The sequence below is a fragment of the Aplidium turbinatum genome, chromosome 1 (assembly GCF_918807975.1).
Source record: "Aplidium turbinatum chromosome 1, kaAplTurb1.1, whole genome shotgun sequence".
Classification (NCBI taxonomy): domain Eukaryota; kingdom Metazoa; phylum Chordata; class Ascidiacea; order Aplousobranchia; family Polyclinidae; genus Aplidium; species Aplidium turbinatum.
Window position 1 is genome coordinate 23,688,722 of NC_137472.1, and position 19,440 is coordinate 23,708,161.

Sequence of the window (19,440 nt, forward strand, 5' to 3'; positions counted from 1 at the left end):
TCTTTTCAAAAAATTTTTCTAAGACATTTCATACAGTGAAAAATAATTTTTTTTTTGCAAAACTATCCAATTCTTTTTGTTTGAAACTTACGTCATTAAAAATTGTCTAAGAAAGTTTTTTTACGTACTAAAAGTGAAAATTATTGAAAAAAATTTTCTTTTTAAAACAAATTTTCAAAATATTTTCTAAGACATTTCATACAGTGAAAAATATTTTTTTTTGCGAAACTATCCAATTCTTTTTGTTTGAAACTAACGTCATTAAAAATTGTCTAAGAAAGTTTTTTTACGTACTAAAAGTGAAAATTATTGAAAAAAAATTGTCTTTTCAAAAAAATTTTTCTAAGACATTTCATACAGTGAAAAATAATTTTTTTTTGCGAAACTATCCAATTCCTTTTGTTTGAAACTAACGTCATTAAAAATTGTCTAAGAAAGTTTTTTTACGTACTAAAAGTAAAAATTATTGAAAAAAAATTGTCTTTTCAAAAAAATTGTTCTAAGACATTTCATACAGTGAAAAATATTTTTTTTTTGCGAAACTATCCAATTCTTTTTGTTTGAAACTAACGTCATTAAAAATTGTCTAAGAAAGTTTTTTTACGTACTAAAAGTCAAAATTATTGAAAAAAAATTGTCTTTTCAAAAAAATTTTTCTAAGACATTTCATACAGTGAAAAATAATTTTTTTTTGCGAAACTGTCTAATTCTTTTTGTTTGAAGCTAACGTCATTAAAAAGTGTCTAAGAAAGTTTTTTTACGTACTAAAAGTGAAAATTATTGAAAAAAAATTGTCTTTTCAAAAAAAACTTTCTAAGACATTTCATACAGTGAAAAATAATTTTTTTTTGCGAAACTGTCTAATTCTTTTTGTTTGAAACTAACGTCATTAAAAATTGTCTAAGAAAGTTTTTTTACGTACTAAAAGTAAAAATTATTGAAAAAAAATTGTCTTTTCAAAAAAATTTTTCTAAGACATTTCATACAGTGAAAAATAATTTTTTTTTGCGAAACTGTCTAATTTTTTTTGTTTGAAACTAACGTCATTAAAACTTGTCTAAGAAAGTTTTTTTACGTACTAAAAGTGAAAATTATTGAAAAAAGATTTTTCTAAGACATTTCATACAGTGAAAAATAATTTTTTTTTTGCAAAACTATCCAATTCTTTTTGTTTGAAACTTACGTCATTAAAAATTGTCTAAGAAAGTTTTTTTACGTACTAAAAGTGAAAATTATTGAAAAAAAATTGTCTTTTCAAAAAAAATTTTCAAAAATTTTTCTAAGACATTTCATACAGTGAAAAATAATTTTTTTTGCGAAACTGTCTAATTCTTTTTGTTTGAAACTAACGTCATTAAAAATTGTCTAAGAAAGTTTTTTTACGTACTAAAAGTAAAAATTATTGAAAAAAAATTGTCTTTTTAAAAAAATTTTTCCAAGACATTTCATACAGTGAAAAATAATTTTTTTTTGCGAAACTGTCTAATTCTTTTTGTTTGAAACTAACGTCATTAAAAATTGTCTAAGAAAGTTTTTTTACGTACTAAAAGTGAAAATTATTGAAAAAAAATTGTCTTTTCAAAAAGAATTTTCAAAAACTTTTCTAAGGCATTTCATACAGTGAAAAATAATTTTTTTTTGCCAAACTATCTAATTCTTTTTGTTTGAAACTAACGTCATTAAAAATTGTCTAAGAAAGTTTTTTTACGTACTAAAAGTAAAAATTATTGAAAAAAAATTGTCTTTTCAAAAAAATTTTTCTAAGACATTTCATACAGTGAAAAATAATTTTTTTTTGCGAAACTATCCAATTCTTTTTGTTTGAAACTAACGTCATTAAAAATTGTCTAAGAAAGTTTTTTTACGTACTAAAAATGAAAATTATTGAAAAAAAATTGTCTTTTCAAAAAAAATTTTTCTAAGACATTTCATACAGTGAAAAATAATTTTTTTTTGCGAAGCTGTCTAATTTTTTTTGTTTGAAACTAACGTCATTAAAACTTGTCTAAGAAAGTTTTTTTACGTACTAAAAGTGAAAATTATTGAAAAAAGATTTTTCTAAGACATTTCATACAGTGAAAAATAATTTTTTTTTGCGAAACTATCCAATTCCTTTTGTTTGAAACTAACGTCATTAAAACTTGTCTAAGAAAGTTTTTTTACGTACTAAAAGTGAAAATTATTGAAAAAAAATTGTCTTTTCAAAAAAAATTTTTCTAAGACATTTCATACAGTGAAAAATAATTTTTTTTTGCGAAACTGCCTAATTCTTTTTGTTTGAAACTAAAGTCATTAAAGCTTGTCTAAGAAAGTTTTTTTACGTACTAAAAGTGAAAATTATTGAAAAAAAATTGTCTTTTCAAAAAAAACTTTCTAAGACATTCCATACTGTGAAAAATATTTTTTTTTTGCGAAACTATCCAATTTTTTCTGTTTGAAACTAAGGTCATTAAAAATTGTCTAAGAAAGTTTTTTTACGTACTAAAAGTGAAAATTATTGAAAAAAAATTGTCTTTTCAAAAAAATTTTTCCAAGACATTTCATACAGTAAAAAATAATTTTTTTTTTGCGAAACTGTCTAATTCTTTTTGTTTAAAACTAACGTCATTAAAAATTGTCTAAGAAAGTTTTTTTACGTACTAAAAGTGAAAATTATTGAAAAAAAATTGTCTTTTCAAAAAGAGTTTTCTAAAACTTTTCTAAGGCATTTCATACAGTGAAAAATAATTTTTTTTTCCAAACTGTCTAATTCTTTTTGCTTGAAACTAACGTCATTAAAAATTGTCTAAGAAAGTTTTTTTACGTACTAAAAGTAAAAATTATTGAAAAAAAATTGTCTTTTCAAAAAAATTTTTCTAAGACATTTCATACAGTGAAAAATAATTTTTTTTTGCGAAACTATCCAATTCTTTTTGTTTGAAACTAACGTCATTAAAAATTGTCTAAGAAAGTTTTTTTACGTACTAAAAATGAAAATTATTGAAAAAAAATTGTCTTTTCAAAAAAAATTTTTCTAAGACATTTCATACAATGAAAAATAATTTTTTTTGCGAAATTGTCTAATTCTTTTTGTTTGAAACTTACGTCATTAAAAATTGTCTAAGAAAGTTTTTTTACGAACTGAAAGTGAAAATTATTGAAAAAAAATTGTCTTTTCAAAAAAATTTTTCTAAGACATTTCATACAGTCAAAAATAATTTTTTTTGGCGAAACTGTCTAATTCTTTTTGTTTGAAACTAACGTCATTAAAAAGTGTCTAAGAAAGTTTTTTTACGTACTAAAAGTAAAAATTATTGAAAAAAAATTGTCTTTTCAAAAAAATTGTTCTAAGACATTTCATACAGTGAAAAATAATTTTTTTTTGCGAAACTGTCTAATTCTTTTTGTTTGAAACTAACGTCATTAAAAGTTGTCTAAGAAAGTTTTTTTACGTACTAAAAGTGAAAATTATTGAAAAAAAATTGTCTTTTCAAAAATTTTTCTAAGACATTTCATACAGTGAAAAATAATTTTTTTTTGCGAAACTGTCTAATTCTTTTTGTTTGAAACTAACGTCATTAAAAATTGTCTAAGAAAGTTTTTTTACGTACTAAAAGTGAAAATTATTGAAAAAAAATTGTCTTTTCAAAAAATTTTTCTAAGACATTTCATAGAGTGAAAAATAATTTTTTTTTTGCGAAACTATCCAATTCTTTTTGTTTGAAACTTACGTCATTAAAAATTGTCTAAGAAAGTTTTTTTACGAACTGAAAGTGAAAATTATTGAAAAAAAGTTGTCTTTTCAAAAAAATTTTTCTAAGACATTTCATACAGTCAAAAATAATTTTTTTTGGCGAAACTGTCTAATTCTTTTTGTTTGAAACTAACGTCATTAAAAAGTGTCTAAGAAAGTTTTTTTACGTACTAAAAGTAAAAATTATTGAAAAAAAATTGTCTTTTTAAAAAAATTGTTCTAAGACATTTCATACAGTGAAAAATAATTTTTTTTTGCGAAACTGTCTAATTCTTTTTGTTTGAAACTAACGTCATTAAAAGTTGTCTAAGAAAGTTTTTTTACGTACTAAAAGTGAAAATTATTGAAAAAAAATTGTCTTTTCAAAAATTTTTCTAAGACATTTCATACAGTGAAAAATAATTTTTTTTTGCGAAACTGTCTAATTCTTTTTGTTTGAAACTAACGTCATTAAAAATTGTCTAAGAAAGTTTTTTTACGTACTAAAAGTGAAAATTATTGAAAAAAAATTGTCTTTTCAAAAAATTTTTCTAAGACATTTCATAGAGTGAAAAATAATTTTTTTTTTGCGAAACTATCCAATTCTTTTTGTTTGAAACTTACGTCATTAAAAATTGTCTAAGAAAGTTTTTTTACGTACTAAAAGTGAAAATTATTGAAAAAAATTTTCTTTTTAAAACAAATTTTCAAAATATTTTCTAAGACATTTCATACAGTGAAAAATATTTTTTTTTTGCGAAACTATCCAATTCTTTTTGTTTGAAACTAACGTCATTAAAAATTGTCTAAGAAAGTTTTTTTACGTACTAAAAGTGAAAATTATTGAAAAAAAATTGTCTTTTCAAAAAATATTTTCTAAGACATTTCATACCGTGAAAAATAATTTTTTTTTGCGAAACTATGCAATTCCTTTTGTTTGAAACTAACGTCATTAAAAATTGTCTAAGAAAGTTTTTTTACGAACTGAAAGTGAAAATTATTGAAAAAAAATTGTCTTTTCAAAAAAATTTTTCTAAGACATTTCATACAGTGAAAAATAATTTTTTTTTGCGAAATTGTCTAATTCTTTTTGTTTGAAACTAACGTCATTAAAAAGTGTCTAAGAAAGTTATTTTACGTACTAAAAGTGAAAATTATTGAAAAAAAATTGTCTTTTCAAAAAAAACTTTCTAAGACATTTCATACAGTGAAAAATAATTTTTTTTTGCGAAACTGTCTAATTCTTTTTGTTTGAAACTAACGTCATTAAAAATTGTCTATGAAAGTTTTTTTACGTACTAAAAGTGAAAATTATTGAAAAAAAATTGTCTTTTCAAAAAAATTTTTCTAAGACATTTCATACAGTGAAAAATAATTTTTTTTTGCGAAACTGTCTAATTTCTTTTGTTTGAAACTAACGTCAATTAAACTTGTCTAAGAAAGTTTTTTTACGTACTAAAAGTGAAAATTATTGAAAAAAAATTTTTCTAAGACATCTCATACTGTGAAAAATAATTTTTTTTTGCGAAACTGTCTAATTCTTTTTGTTTGAAACTAACGTCATTAAAAATTGTCTAAGAAAGTTTTTTTACGTACTAAAAGTGAAAATTATTGAAAAAAAATTGTCTTTTCAAAAAATTTTTCTAAGACATTTCATACAGTTAAAAATAATTTTTTTTTTGCAAAACTATCCAATTCTTTTTGTTTGAAACTTACGTCATTAAAAATTGTCTAAGAAAGTTTTTTTACGTACTAAAAGTGAAAATTATTGAAAAAAACTTTCTTTTTAAAACAAATTTTCAAAATATTTTCTAAGACATTTCATACAGTGAAAAATATTTTTTTTTTGCGAAACTATCCAATTCTTTTGTTTGAAACTAACGTCATTAAAAATTGTCTAAGAAAGTTTTTTTACGTACTAAAAGTGAAAATTATTGAAAAAAAATTGTCTTTTTAAAAAAATTTTTCTAAGACATTTCATACAGTGAAAAATAATTTTTTTTTGCGAAACTATCCAATTCCTTTTGTTTGAAACTAACGTCATTAAAAATTGTCTAAGAAAGTTTTTTTACGAACTGAAAGTGAAAATTATTGAAAAAAATTGTCTTTTCAAAAAAAATTTTCAAAAATTTTTCTAAGACATTTCATACAGTGAAAAATAATTTTTTTTGCGAAACTGTCTAATTCTTTTTGTTTGAAACTAACGTCATTAAAAATTGTGTAAGAAAGTTTTTTTACGTACTAAAAGTAAAAATTATTGAAAAAAAATTGTCTTTTCAAAAAAATTTTTCCAAGACATTTCATACAGTGAAAAATAATTTTTTTTTGCGAAACTGTCTAATTCTTTTTGTTTGAAACTAACGTCATTAAAAATTGTCTAAGAAAGTTTTTTTACGTACTAAAAGTAAAAATTATTGAAAAAAAATTGTCTTTTCAAAAAAATTGTTCTAAGACATTTCATACAGTGAAAAATAATTTTTTTTTGCGAAACTGTCTAATTCTTTTTGTTTGAAACTAACGTCATTAAAAATTGTCTAAGAAAGTTTTTTTACGTACTAAAAGTGAAAATTATTGAAAAAAAATTGTCTTTTCAAAACAAATTTTCAAAATATTTCATACAGTGAAAAATAATTTTTTTTTGCGAAACTGTCTAATTCTTTTTGTTTGAAGCTAACGTCATTAAAAATTGTCTAAGAAAGTTTTTTTACGTACTAAAAGTAAAAATTATTGAAAAAAAATTGTCTTTTCAAAAAAATTTTTCTAAGACATTTCATACAGTGAAAAATAATTTTTTTTTGCGAAACTGTCTAATTTTTTTTGTTTGAAACTAACGTCATTAAAACTTGTCTAAGAAAGTTTTTTTACGCACTAAAAGTGAAAATTATTGAAAAAAGATTTTTCTAAGACATTTCATACAGTGAAAAATAATTTTTTTTTGCGAAACTATCCAATTCCTTTTGTTTGAAACTAACGTCATTAAAACTTGTCTAAGAAAGTTTTTTTACGTACTAAAAGTGAAAATTATTGAAAAAAAATTGTCTTTTCAAAAAAAATTTTTCTAAGACATTTCATACAGTGAAAAATAATTTTTTTTTGCGAAACTGCCTAATTCTTTTTGTTTGAAACTAAAGTCATTAAAGCTTGTCTAAGAAAGTTTTTTTACGTACTAAAAGTGAAAATTATTGAAAACAAATTGTCTTTTCAAAAAAATTTTTCTAAGACATTTCATACAGTGAAAAATAATTTTTTTTTGCGGATCTGTCTAATTCTTTTTGTTTGAAACTAAGGTCATTAAAAATTGTCTAAGAAAGTTTTTTTACGTACTAAAAGTGAAAATTATTGAAAAAAAATTGTCTTTTCAAAAAAGTTTTTCTAAGACATTTCATACAATAAAAAATAATTTTTTTTTGCGAAACTGTCTAATTCTTTTTGTTTAAAACTAACGTCATTAAAAATTGTCTAAGAAAGTTTTTTTACGTACTAAAAGTGAAAATTATTGAAAAAAAATTGTTTTTTCAAAAAGAATTTTCAAAAACTTTTCTAAGGCATTTCATACAGTGAAAAATAATTTTTTTTGGCGAAAAATAATTTTTTTTTGCGAAACTGTCTAATTCTTTTTGTTTGAAACTAACGTCATTAAAAAGTGTCTAAGAAAGTTTTTTACGTACTAAAAGTCAAAATTATTGAAAAAAAATTGTCTTTTCAAAAAAAATTTTCTAAGACATTTCATACAGTAAAAAATAATTTTTTTTTGCGAAACTATCTAATTCTTTTTGTTTGAAACTAACGTCATTAAAAATTGTCTAAGAAAGTTTTTTTACGTACTAAAAGTGAAAATTATTGAAAAAAAATTGTCTTTTCAAATAAATTTTTCTAAGACACTTCATACAGTGAAAAATAATTTTTTTTTGCGAAACTGTCTAATTTTTTTTGTTTGAAACTAACGTCATTAAAACTTGTCTAAGAAAGTTTTTTTACGTACTAAAAGTGAAAATTATTGAAAAAAAATTTTTCTAAGACATTTCATACAGTGAAAAATAATTTTTTTTTGCGAAACTATCCAATTCCTTTTGTTTGAAACTAACGTCATTAAAAATTGTCTAAGAAAGTTTTGTTACGTACTAAAAGTGAAAATTATTGAAAAAAAATTGTCTTTTCAAAAAAAATTTTTCTAAGACATTTCATACAGTGAAAAATAATTTTTTTTTGCGAAACTGTCTAATTCTTTTTGTTTGAAACTAACGTCATTAAAAAGTGTCTAAGAAAGTTTTTTTACGTACTAAAAGTGAAAATTATTGAAAAAAAATTGTCTTTTCAAAAAAAATTCTCTAAGACTTTTCATACAGTAAAAAATAATTTTTTTTTGCGAAACTATCTAATTCTTTTTGTTTGAAACTTACGTCATTAAAAATTGTCTAAGAAAGTTTTTTTATGTACTAAAAGTGAAAATTATTGAAAAAAAATTGTCTTTTCAAGAAAAGTTTTTCTAAGACATTTCATACAGTGAAAAATAATTTTTTTTTGCGAAACTGTCTAATTCTTTTTGTTTGAAACTAACGTCATTAAAAAGTGTCTAAGAAAGTTTTTTTACGTACTAAAAGTGAAATTTATTGAAAAAAAATTGTCTTTTCAAAAAAAATTCTCTAAGACATTTCATAAAGTAAAAAATAATTTTTTTTTGCGAAACTATCTAATTTCTTTTGTTTGAAACTAACGTCATTAAAAATTGTCTAAGAAAGTTTTTTTACGAACTAAAATTAAAAATTATTGAAAAAAAATTGTCTTTTCAAAAAATTTTTCTAAGACATTTCATACAGCGAAAAATAATTTTTTTTTGCAAAACTGTCTAATTCTTTTTGTTTGAAACTAACTTCGTTGAAAATTGTCTAAGAAAGTTTTTTTACGTACTAAAAGTGAAAATTATTGAAAAAAAATTGTTTTTTCAAAAAAATTTTCTAAGACATTTCATACAGCGAAAAATAATTTTTTTTTGCAAAACTGTCTAATTCTTTTTGTTTGAAACTAACTTCATTAAAAATTGTCTAAGAAAGTTTTTTTACGTACTAAAAGTGAAAATTATTGAAAAAAATTGTCTTTTCAAAAAAAATTTTCAAAAATTTTTCTAAGACATTTCATACAGTGAAAAATAATTTTTTTCGCGAAACTGTCTAAATCTTTTTGTTTGAAACTAACGTCATTAAAAATTGTCTAAGAAAGTTTTTTTACGTACTAAAAGTAAAAATTATTGAAAAAAAGTTGTCTTTTCAAAAAAAATTTTCTAAGACATTTCATACAGCGAAAAATAATTTTTTTTTGCAAAACTGTCTAATTCTTTTTGTTTGAAACTATTTTCATTAAAAATTGTCTAAGAAAGTTTTTTTACGTACTAAAAGTGAAAATTATTGAAAAAAAATTGTTTTTTCAAAAAAATTTTTCTAAGACATTTCATACAGTGAAAAATAATTTTTTTTTGCGAAACTGTCTAATTCTTCTTGTTTGACACAAACGTCAATAAAAAGTGTCTAAGAAAGTTATTTTACGTACTAAAAGTGAAAATTATTGAAAAAAATTTTCTTTAAAAAAATATTTTCAAAAATTTTTCTAAGACATTTCATACAGTGAAAAATAAATTTTTTTTGCGAAACTGTCTAATTCTTTTTGTTTGAAACTAACGTCATTAAAAAGTGTCTAAGAAAGTTTTTTTACGACTGAAAGTGAAAATTATTGAAAAAAAATTGTCTTTTAAAAAAAAATTTTTTAAGACATTTCATACAGTGAAAAATAATTTTTTTTTGCAAAACTATCCAATTCTTTTTGTTTGAAACTAACGTCATTAAAAATTGACTAAGAAAGCTTTTTTACGTACTAAAAGTGAAAATTATTGAAAAAAAATTGTCTTTTCAAAAAAATTTTTCTAAGACATTTCATACAGTAAAAAACAATTTTTTTTTTGCGAAACTGTCTAATTCTTTTTGTTTAAAACTAACGTCATTAAAAATTGTCTAAGAAAGTTTTTTTACGTACTAAAAGTGAAAATTATTGAAAAAAAATTGTCTTTTCAAAAAAAATTTTCAAAAATTTTTCTAAGACATTTCATACAGTGAAAAATAATTTTTTTTGCGAAACTGTCTAATTCTTTTTGTTTGAAACTAACGTCAGTAAAAATTGTCTAAGAAAGATTTTTTACGTACTAAAAGTGAAAATTATTGAAAAAATATTGTCTTTTCAAAAAATTTTTCTAAGACATTTCATAGAGTGAAAAATAATTTTTTTTTTGCAAAACTATCCAATTCTTTTTGTTTGAAACTTACGTCATTAAAAATTGTCTAAGAAAGTTTTTTTACGTACTAAAAGTGAAAATTATTGAAAAAAATTTTCTTTTTAAAACAAATTTTCTAAGACATTTCATACAGTGAAAAATATTTTTTTTTTGCGAAACTATCCAATTCTTTTTGTTTGAAACTAACGTCATTAAAAATTGTCTAAGAAAGTTTTTTTACGTACTAAAAGTAAAAATTATTGAAAAAAAATTGTCTTTTCAAAAAAATTTTTCCAAGACTTTTCATACAGTGAAAAATAATTTTTTTTTGCGAAACTGTCTAATTCTTTTTGTTTGAAACTAACGTCATTAAAAATTGTCTAAGAAAGTTTTTTTACGTACTAAAAGGAAAAATTATTGAAAAAAAATTGTCTTTTCAAAAAAATTGTTCTAAGACATTTCATACAGTGAAAAATAATTTTTTTTTGCGAAACTGTCTAATTCTTTTTGTTTGAAACTAACGTCATTAAAAATTGTCTAAGAAAGATTTTTTACGTACTAAAAGTGAAAATTATTGAAAAAATATTGTCTTTTCAAAAAATTTTTCTAAGACATTTCATACAGTGAAAACTAATTTTTTTTTTGCAAAACTATCCAATTCTTTTTGTTTGAAACTTACGTCATTAAAAATTGTCTAAGAAAGTTTTTTTACGTACTAAAAGTGAAAATTATTGAAAAAAATTTTCTTTTTAAAACAAATTTTCTAAGACATTTCATACAGTGAAAAATATTTTTTTTTTGCGAAACTATCCAATTCTTTTTGTTTGAAACTAACGTCATTAAAAATTGTCTAAGAAAGTTTTTTTACGTACTAAAAGTGAAAATTATTGAAAAAAAATTGTCTTTTCAAAAAGAGTTTTCTAAAACTTTTCTAAGGCATTTCATACAGTGAAAAATAATTTTTTTTTGCCAAACTGTCTAATTCTTTTTGTTTGAAACTAACGTCATTAAAAATTGTCTAAGAAAGTTTTTTTACGTACTAAAAGTAAAAATTATTGAAAAAAAATTGTCTTTTCAAAAAAATTTTTCTAAGACATTTCATACAGTGAAAAATAATTTTTTTTTGCGAAACTATCCAATTCTTTTTGTTTGAAACTAACGTCATTAAAAATTGTCTAAGAAAGTTTTTTTACGTACTAAAAATGAAAATTATTGAAAAAAAATTGTCTTTTCAAAAAAAATTTTTCTAAGACATTTCATACAATGAAAAATAATTTTTTTTGCGAAATTGTCTAATTCTTTTTGTTTGAAACTTACGTCATTAAAAATTGTCTAAGAAAGTTTTTTTACGAACTGAAAGTGAAAATTATTGAAAAAAAATTGTCTTTTCAAAAAAATTTTTCTAAGACATTTCATACAGTCAAAAATAATTTTTTTTGGCGAAACTGTCTAATTCTTTTTGTTTGAAACTAACGTCATTAAAAAGTGTCTAAGAAAGTTTTTTTACGTACTAAAAGTAAAAATTATTGAAAAAAAATTGTCTTTTCAAAAAAATTGTTCTAAGACATTTCATACAGTGAAAAATAATTTTTTTTTGCGAAACTGTCTAATTCTTTTTGTTTGAAACTAACGTCATTAAAAGTTGTCTAAGAAAGTTTTTTTACGTACTAAAAGTGAAAATTATTGAAAAAAAATTGTCTTTTCAAAAATTTTTCTAAGACATTTCATACAGTGAAAAATAATTTTTTTTTGCGAAACTGTCTAATTCTTTTTGTTTGAAACTAACGTCATTAAAAATTGTCTAAGAAAGTTTTTTTACGTACTAAAAGTGAAAATTATTGAAAAAAAATTGTCTTTTCAAAAAATTTTTCTAAGACATTTCATAGAGTGAAAAATAATTTTTTTTTTGCGAAACTATCCAATTCTTTTTGTTTGAAACTTACGTCATTAAAAATTGTCTAAGAAAGTTTTTTTACGAACTGAAAGTGAAAATTATTGAAAAAAAGTTGTCTTTTCAAAAAAATTTTTCTAAGACATTTCATACAGTCAAAAATAATTTTTTTTGGCGAAACTGTCTAATTCTTTTTGTTTGAAACTAACGTCATTAAAAAGTGTCTAAGAAAGTTTTTTTACGTACTAAAAGTAAAAATTATTGAAAAAAAATTGTCTTTTTAAAAAAATTGTTCTAAGACATTTCATACAGTGAAAAATAATTTTTTTTTGCGAAACTGTCTAATTCTTTTTGTTTGAAACTAACGTCATTAAAAGTTGTCTAAGAAAGTTTTTTTACGTACTAAAAGTGAAAATTATTGAAAAAAAATTGTCTTTTCAAAAATTTTTCTAAGACATTTCATACAGTGAAAAATAATTTTTTTTTGCGAAACTGTCTAATTCTTTTTGTTTGAAACTAACGTCATTAAAAATTGTCTAAGAAAGTTTTTTTACGTACTAAAAGTGAAAATTATTGAAAAAAAATTGTCTTTTCAAAAAATTTTTCTAAGACATTTCATAGAGTGAAAAATAATTTTTTTTTTGCGAAACTATCCAATTCTTTTTGTTTGAAACTTACGTCATTAAAAATTGTCTAAGAAAGTTTTTTTACGTACTAAAAGTGAAAATTATTGAAAAAAATTTTCTTTTTAAAACAAATTTTCAAAATATTTTCTAAGACATTTCATACAGTGAAAAATATTTTTTTTTTGCGAAACTATCCAATTCTTTTTGTTTGAAACTAACGTCATTAAAAATTGTCTAAGAAAGTTTTTTTACGTACTAAAGGTGAAAATTATTGAAGAAAAATTGTCTTTTCAAAAAATATTTTCTAAGACATTTCATACCGTGAAAAATAATTTTTTTTTGCGAAACTATGCAATTCCTTTTGTTTGAAACTAACGTCATTAAAAATTGTCTAAGAAAGTTTTTTTACGAACTGAAAGTGAAAATTATTGAAAAAAAATTGTCTTTTCAAAAAAATTTTTCTAAGACATTTCATACAGTGAAAAATAATTTTTTTTTGCGAAATTGTCTAATTCTTTTTGTTTGAAACTAACGTCATTAAAAAGTGTCTAAGAAAGTTATTTTACGTACTAAAAGTGAAAATTATTGAAAAAAAATTGTCTTTTCAAAAAAAACTTTCTAAGACATTTCATACAGTGAAAAATAATTTTTTTTTGCGAAACTGTCTAATTCTTTTTGTTTGAAACTAACGTCATTAAAAATTGTCTATGAAAGTTTTTTTACGTACTAAAAGTGAAAATTATTGAAAAAAAATTTTCTTTTAAAAAAAATTTTTCAAAGACATTTCATACAGTGAAAAATAATTTTTTTTTGCGAAACTGTCTAATTTCTTTTGTTTGAAACTAACGTCAATTAAACTTGTCTAAGAAAGTTTTTTTACGTACTAAAAGTGAAAATTATTGAAAAAAAATTTTTCTAAGACATCTCATACAGTGAAAAATAATTTTTTTTTGCGAAACTGTCTAATTCTTTTTGTTTGAAACTAACGTCATTAAAAATTGTCTAAGAAAGTTTTTTTACGTACTAAAAGTGAAAATTATTGAAAAAAAATTGTCTTTTCAAAAAATTTTTCTAAGACATTTCATACAGTTAAAAATAATTTTTTTTTTGCAAAACTATCCAATTCTTTTTGTTTGAAACTTACGTCATTAAAAATTGTCTAAGAAAGTTTTTTTACGTACTAAAAGTGAAAATTATTGAAAAAAATTTTCTTTTTAAAACAAATTTTCAAAATATTTTCTAAGACATTTCATACAGTGAAAAATATTTTTTTTTTGCGAAACTGTCTAATTCTTTTTGTTTGAAACTAACGTCAGTAAAAATTGTCTAAGAAAGATTTTTTACGTACTAAAAGTGAAAATTATTGAAAAAATATTGTCTTTTCAAAAAATTTTTCTAAGACATTTCATAGAGTGAAAAATAATTTTTTTTTTGCAAAACTATCCAATTCTTTTTGTTTGAAACTTACGTCATTAAAAATTGTCTAAGAAAGTTTTTTTACGTACTAAAAGTGAAAATTATTGAAAAAAATTTTCTTTTTAAAACAAATTTTCTAAGACATTTCATACAGTGAAAAATATTTTTTTTTTGCGAAACTATCCAATTCTTTTTGTTTGAAACTAACGTCATTAAAAATTGTCTAAGAAAGTTTTTTTACGTACTAAAAGTAAAAATTATTGAAAAAAAATTGTCTTTTCAAAAAAATTTTTCCAAGACTTTTCATACAGTGAAAAATAATTTTTTTTTGCGAAACTGTCTAATTCTTTTTGTTTGAAACTAACGTCATTAAAAATTGTCTAAGAAAGTTTTTTTACGTACTAAAAGGAAAAATTATTGAAAAAAAATTGTCTTTTCAAAAAAATTGTTCTAAGACATTTCATACAGTGAAAAATAATTTTTTTTTGCGAAACTGTCTAATTCTTTTTGTTTGAAACTAACGTCATTAAAAATTGTCTAAGAAAGATTTTTTACGTACTAAAAGTGAAAATTATTGAAAAAATATTGTCTTTTCAAAAAATTTTTCTAAGACATTTCATACAGTGAAAACTAATTTTTTTTTTGCAAAACTATCCAATTCTTTTTGTTTGAAACTTACGTCATTAAAAATTGTCTAAGAAAGTTTTTTTACGTACTAAAAGTGAAAATTATTGAAAAAAATTTTCTTTTTAAAACAAATTTTCTAAGACATTTCATACGGTGAAAAATATTTTTTTTTTGCGAAACTATCCAATTCTTTTTGTTTGAAACTAACGTCATTAAAAATTGTCTAAGAAAGTTTTTTTACGTACTAAAAGTGAAAATTATTGAAAAAAAATTGTCTTTTCAAAAAGAGTTTTCTAAAACTTTTCTAAGGCATTTCATACAGTGAAAAATAATTTTTTTTTGCCAAACTGTCTAATTCTTTTTGTTTGAAACTAACGTCATTAAAAATTGTCTAAGAAAGTTTTTTTACGTACTAAAAGTAAAAATTATTGAAAAAAAATTGTCTTTTCAAAAAAATTTTTCTAAGACATTTCATACAGTGAAAAATAATTTTTTTTTGCGAAACTATCCAATTCTTTTTGTTTGAAACTAACGTCATTAAAAATTGTCTAAGAAAGTTTTTTTACGTACTAAAAATGAAAATTATTGAAAAAAAATTGTCTTTTCAAAAAAAATTTTTCTAAGACATTTCATACAATGAAAAATAATTTTTTTTGCGAAATTGTCTAATTCTTTTTGTTTGAAACTTACGTCATTAAAAATTGTCTAAGAAAGTTTTTTTACGAACTGAAAGTGAAAATTATTGAAAAAAAATTGTCTTTTCAAAAAAATTTTTCTAAGACATTTCATACAGTCAAAAATAATTTTTTTTGGCGAAACTGTCTAATTCTTTTTGTTTGAAACTAACGTCATTAAAAAGTGTCTAAGAAAGTTTTTTTACGTACTAAAAGTAAAAATTATTGAAAAAAAATTGTCTTTTCAAAAAAATTGTTCTAAGACATTTCATACAGTGAAAAATAATTTTTTTTTGCGAAACTGTCTAATTCTTTTTGTTTGAAACTAACGTCATTAAAAGTTGTCTAAGAAAGTTTTTTTACGTACTAAAAGTGAAAATTATTGAAAAAAAATTGTCTTTTCAAAAATTTTTCTAAGACATTTCATACAGTGAAAAATAATTTTTTTTTGCGAAACTGTCTAATTCTTTTTGTTTGAAACTAACGTCATTAAAAATTGTCTAAGAAAGTTTTTTTACGTACTAAAAGTGAAAATTATTGAAAAAAAATTGTCTTTTCAAAAAATTTTTCTAAGACATTTCATAGAGTGAAAAATAATTTTTTTTTTGCGAAACTATCCAATTCTTTTTGTTTGAAACTTACGTCATTAAAAATTGTCTAAGAAAGTTTTTTTACGAACTGAAAGTGAAAATTATTGAAAAAAAGTTGTCTTTTCAAAAAAATTTTTCTAAGACATTTCATACAGTCAAAAATAATTTTTTTTGGCGAAACTGTCTAATTCTTTTTGTTTGAAACTAACGTCATTAAAAAGTGTCTAAGAAAGTTTTTTTACGTACTAAAAGTAAAAATTATTGAAAAAAAATTGTCTTTTTAAAAAAATTGTTCTAAGACATTTCATACAGTGAAAAATAATTTTTTTTTGCGAAACTGTCTAATTCTTTTTGTTTGAAACTAACGTCATTAAAAGTTGTCTAAGAAAGTTTTTTTACGTACTAAAAGTGAAAATTATTGAAAAAAAATTGTCTTTTCAAAAATTTTTCTAAGACATTTCATACAGTGAAAAATAATTTTTTTTTGCGAAACTGTCTAATTCTTTTTGTTTGAAACTAACGTCATTAAAAATTGTCTAAGAAAGTTTTTTTACGTACTAAAAGTGAAAATTATTGAAAAAAAATTGTCTTTTCAAAAAATTTTTCTAAGACATTTCATAGAGTGAAAAATAATTTTTTTTTTGCGAAACTATCCAATTCTTTTTGTTTGAAACTTACGTCATTAAAAATTGTCTAAGAAAGTTTTTTTACGTACTAAAAGTGAAAATTATTGAAAAAAATTTTCTTTTTAAAACAAATTTTCAAAATATTTTCTAAGACATTTCATACAGTGAAAAATATTTTTTTTTTGCGAAACTATCCAATTCTTTTTGTTTGAAACTAACGTCATTAAAAATTGTCTAAGAAAGTTTTTTTACGTACTAAAGGTGAAAATTATTGAAGAAAAATTGTCTTTTCAAAAAATATTTTCTAAGACATTTCATACCGTGAAAAATAATTTTTTTTTGCGAAACTATGCAATTCCTTTTGTTTGAAACTAACGTCATTAAAAATTGTCTAAGAAAGTTTTTTTACGAACTGAAAGTGAAAATTATTGAAAAAAAATTGTCTTTTCAAAAAAATTTTTCTAAGACATTTCATACAGTGAAAAATAATTTTTTTTTGCGAAATTGTCTAATTCTTTTTGTTTGAAACTAACGTCATTAAAAAGTGTCTAAGAAAGTTATTTTACGTACTAAAAGTGAAAATTATTGAAAAAAAATTGTCTTTTCAAAAAAAACTTTCTAAGACATTTCATACAGTGAAAAATAATTTTTTTTTGCGAAACTGTCTAATTCTTTTTGTTTGAAACTAACGTCATTAAAAATTGTCTATGAAAGTTTTTTTACGTACTAAAAGTGAAAATTATTGAAAAAAAATTGTCTTTTCAAAAAAATTTTTCTAAGACATTTCATACAGTGAAAAATAATTTTTTTTTGCGAAACTGTCTAATTTCTTTTGTTTGAAACTAACGTCAATTAAACTTGTCTAAGAAAGTTTTTTTACGTACTAAAAGTGAAAATTATTGAAAAAAAATTTTTCTAAGACATCTCATACAGTGAAAAATAATTTTTTTTTGCGAAACTGTCTAATTCTTTTTGTTTGAAACTAACGTCATTAAAAATTGTCTAAGAAAGTTTTTTTACGTACTAAAAGTGAAAATTATTGAAAAAAAATTGTCTTTTCAAAAAATTTTTCTAAGACATTTCATACAGTTAAAAATAATTTTTTTTTTGCAAAACTATCCAATTCTTTTTGTTTGAAACTTACGTCATTAAAAATTGTCTAAGAAAGTTTTTTTACGTACTAAAAGTGAAAATTATTGAAAAAAATTTTCTTTTTAAAACAAATTTTCAAAATATTTTCTAAGACATTTCATACAGTGAAAAATATTTTTTTTTTGCGAAACTATCCAATTCTTTTGTTTGAAACTAACGTCATTAAAAATTGTCTAAGAAAGTTTTTTTACGTACTAAAAGTGAAAATTATTGAAAAAAAATTGTCTTTTTAAAAAAATTTTTCTAAGACATTTCATACAGTGAAAAATAATTTTTTTTTGCGAAACTATCCAATTCCTTTTGTTTGAAACTAACGTCATTAAAAATTGTCTAAGAAAGTTTTTTTACGAACTGAAAGTGAAAATTATTGAAAAAAATTGTCTTTTCAAAAAAAATTTTCAAAAATTTTTCTAAGACATTTCATACAGTGAAAAATAATTTTTTTTGCGAAACTGTCTAATTCTTTTTGTTTGAAACTAACGTCATTAAAAATTGTGTAAGAAAGTTTTTTTACGTACTAAAAGTAAAAATTATTGAAAAAAAATTGTCTTTTCAAAAAAATTTTTCCAAGACATTTCATACAGTGAAAAATAATTTTTTTTTGCGAAACTGTCTAATTCTTTTTGTTTGAAACTAACGTCATTAAAAATTGTCTAAGAAAGTTTTTTTACGTACTAAAAGTAAAAATTATTGAAAAAAAATTGTCTTTTCAAAAAAATTGTTCTAAGACATTTCATACAGTGAAAAATAATTTTTTTTTGCGAAACTGTCTAATTCTTTTTGTTTGAAACTAACGTCATTAAAAATTGTCTAAGAAAGTTTTTTTACGTACTAAAAGTGAAAATTATTGAAAAAAAATTGTCTTTTCAAAACAAATTTTCAAAATATTTCATACAGTGAAAAATAATTTTTTTTTGCGAAACTGTCTAATTCTTTTTGTTTGAAGCTAACGTCATTAAAAATTGTCTAAGAAAGTTTTTTTACGTACTAAAAGTAAAAATTATTGAAAAAAAATTGTCTTTTCAAAAAAATTTTTCTAAGACATTTCATACAGTGAAAAATAATTTTTTTTTGCGAAACTGTCTAATTTTTTTTGTTTGAAACTAACGTCATTAAAACTTGTCTAAGAAAGTTTTTTTACGCACTAAAAGTGAAAATTATTGAAAAAAGATTTTTCTAAGACATTTCATACAGTGAAAAATAATTTTTTTTTGCGAAACTATCCAATTCCTTTTGTTTGAAACTAACGTCATTAAAACTTGTCTAAGAAAGTTTTTTTACGTACTAAAAGTGAAAATTATTGAAAAAAAATTGTCTTTTCAAAAAAAATTTTTCTAAGACATTTCATACAGTGAAAAATAATTTTTTTTTGCGAAACTGCCTAATTCTTTTTGTTTGAAACTAAAGTCATTAAAGCTTGTCTAAGAAAGTTTTTTTACGTACTAAAAGTGAAAATTATTGAAAACAAATTGTCTTTTCAAAAAAATTTTTCTAAGACATTTCATACAGTGAAAAATAATTTTTTTTTGCGGATCTGTCTAATTCTTTTTGTTTGAAACTAAGGTCATTAAAAATTGTCTAAGAAAGTTTTTTTACGTACTAAAAGTGAAAATTATTGAAAAAAATTGTCTTTTCAAAAAAATTTTTCTAAGACATTTCATACAATAAAAAATAATTTTTTTTTGCGAAACTGTCTAATTCTTTTTGTTTAAAACTAACGTCATTAAAAATTGTCTAAGAAAGTTTTTTTACGTACTAAAAGTGAAAATTATTGAAAAAAAATTGTTTTTTCAAAAAGAATTTTCAAAAACTTTTCTAAGGCATTTCATACAGTGAAAAATAATTTTTTTTGGCGAAAAATAATTTT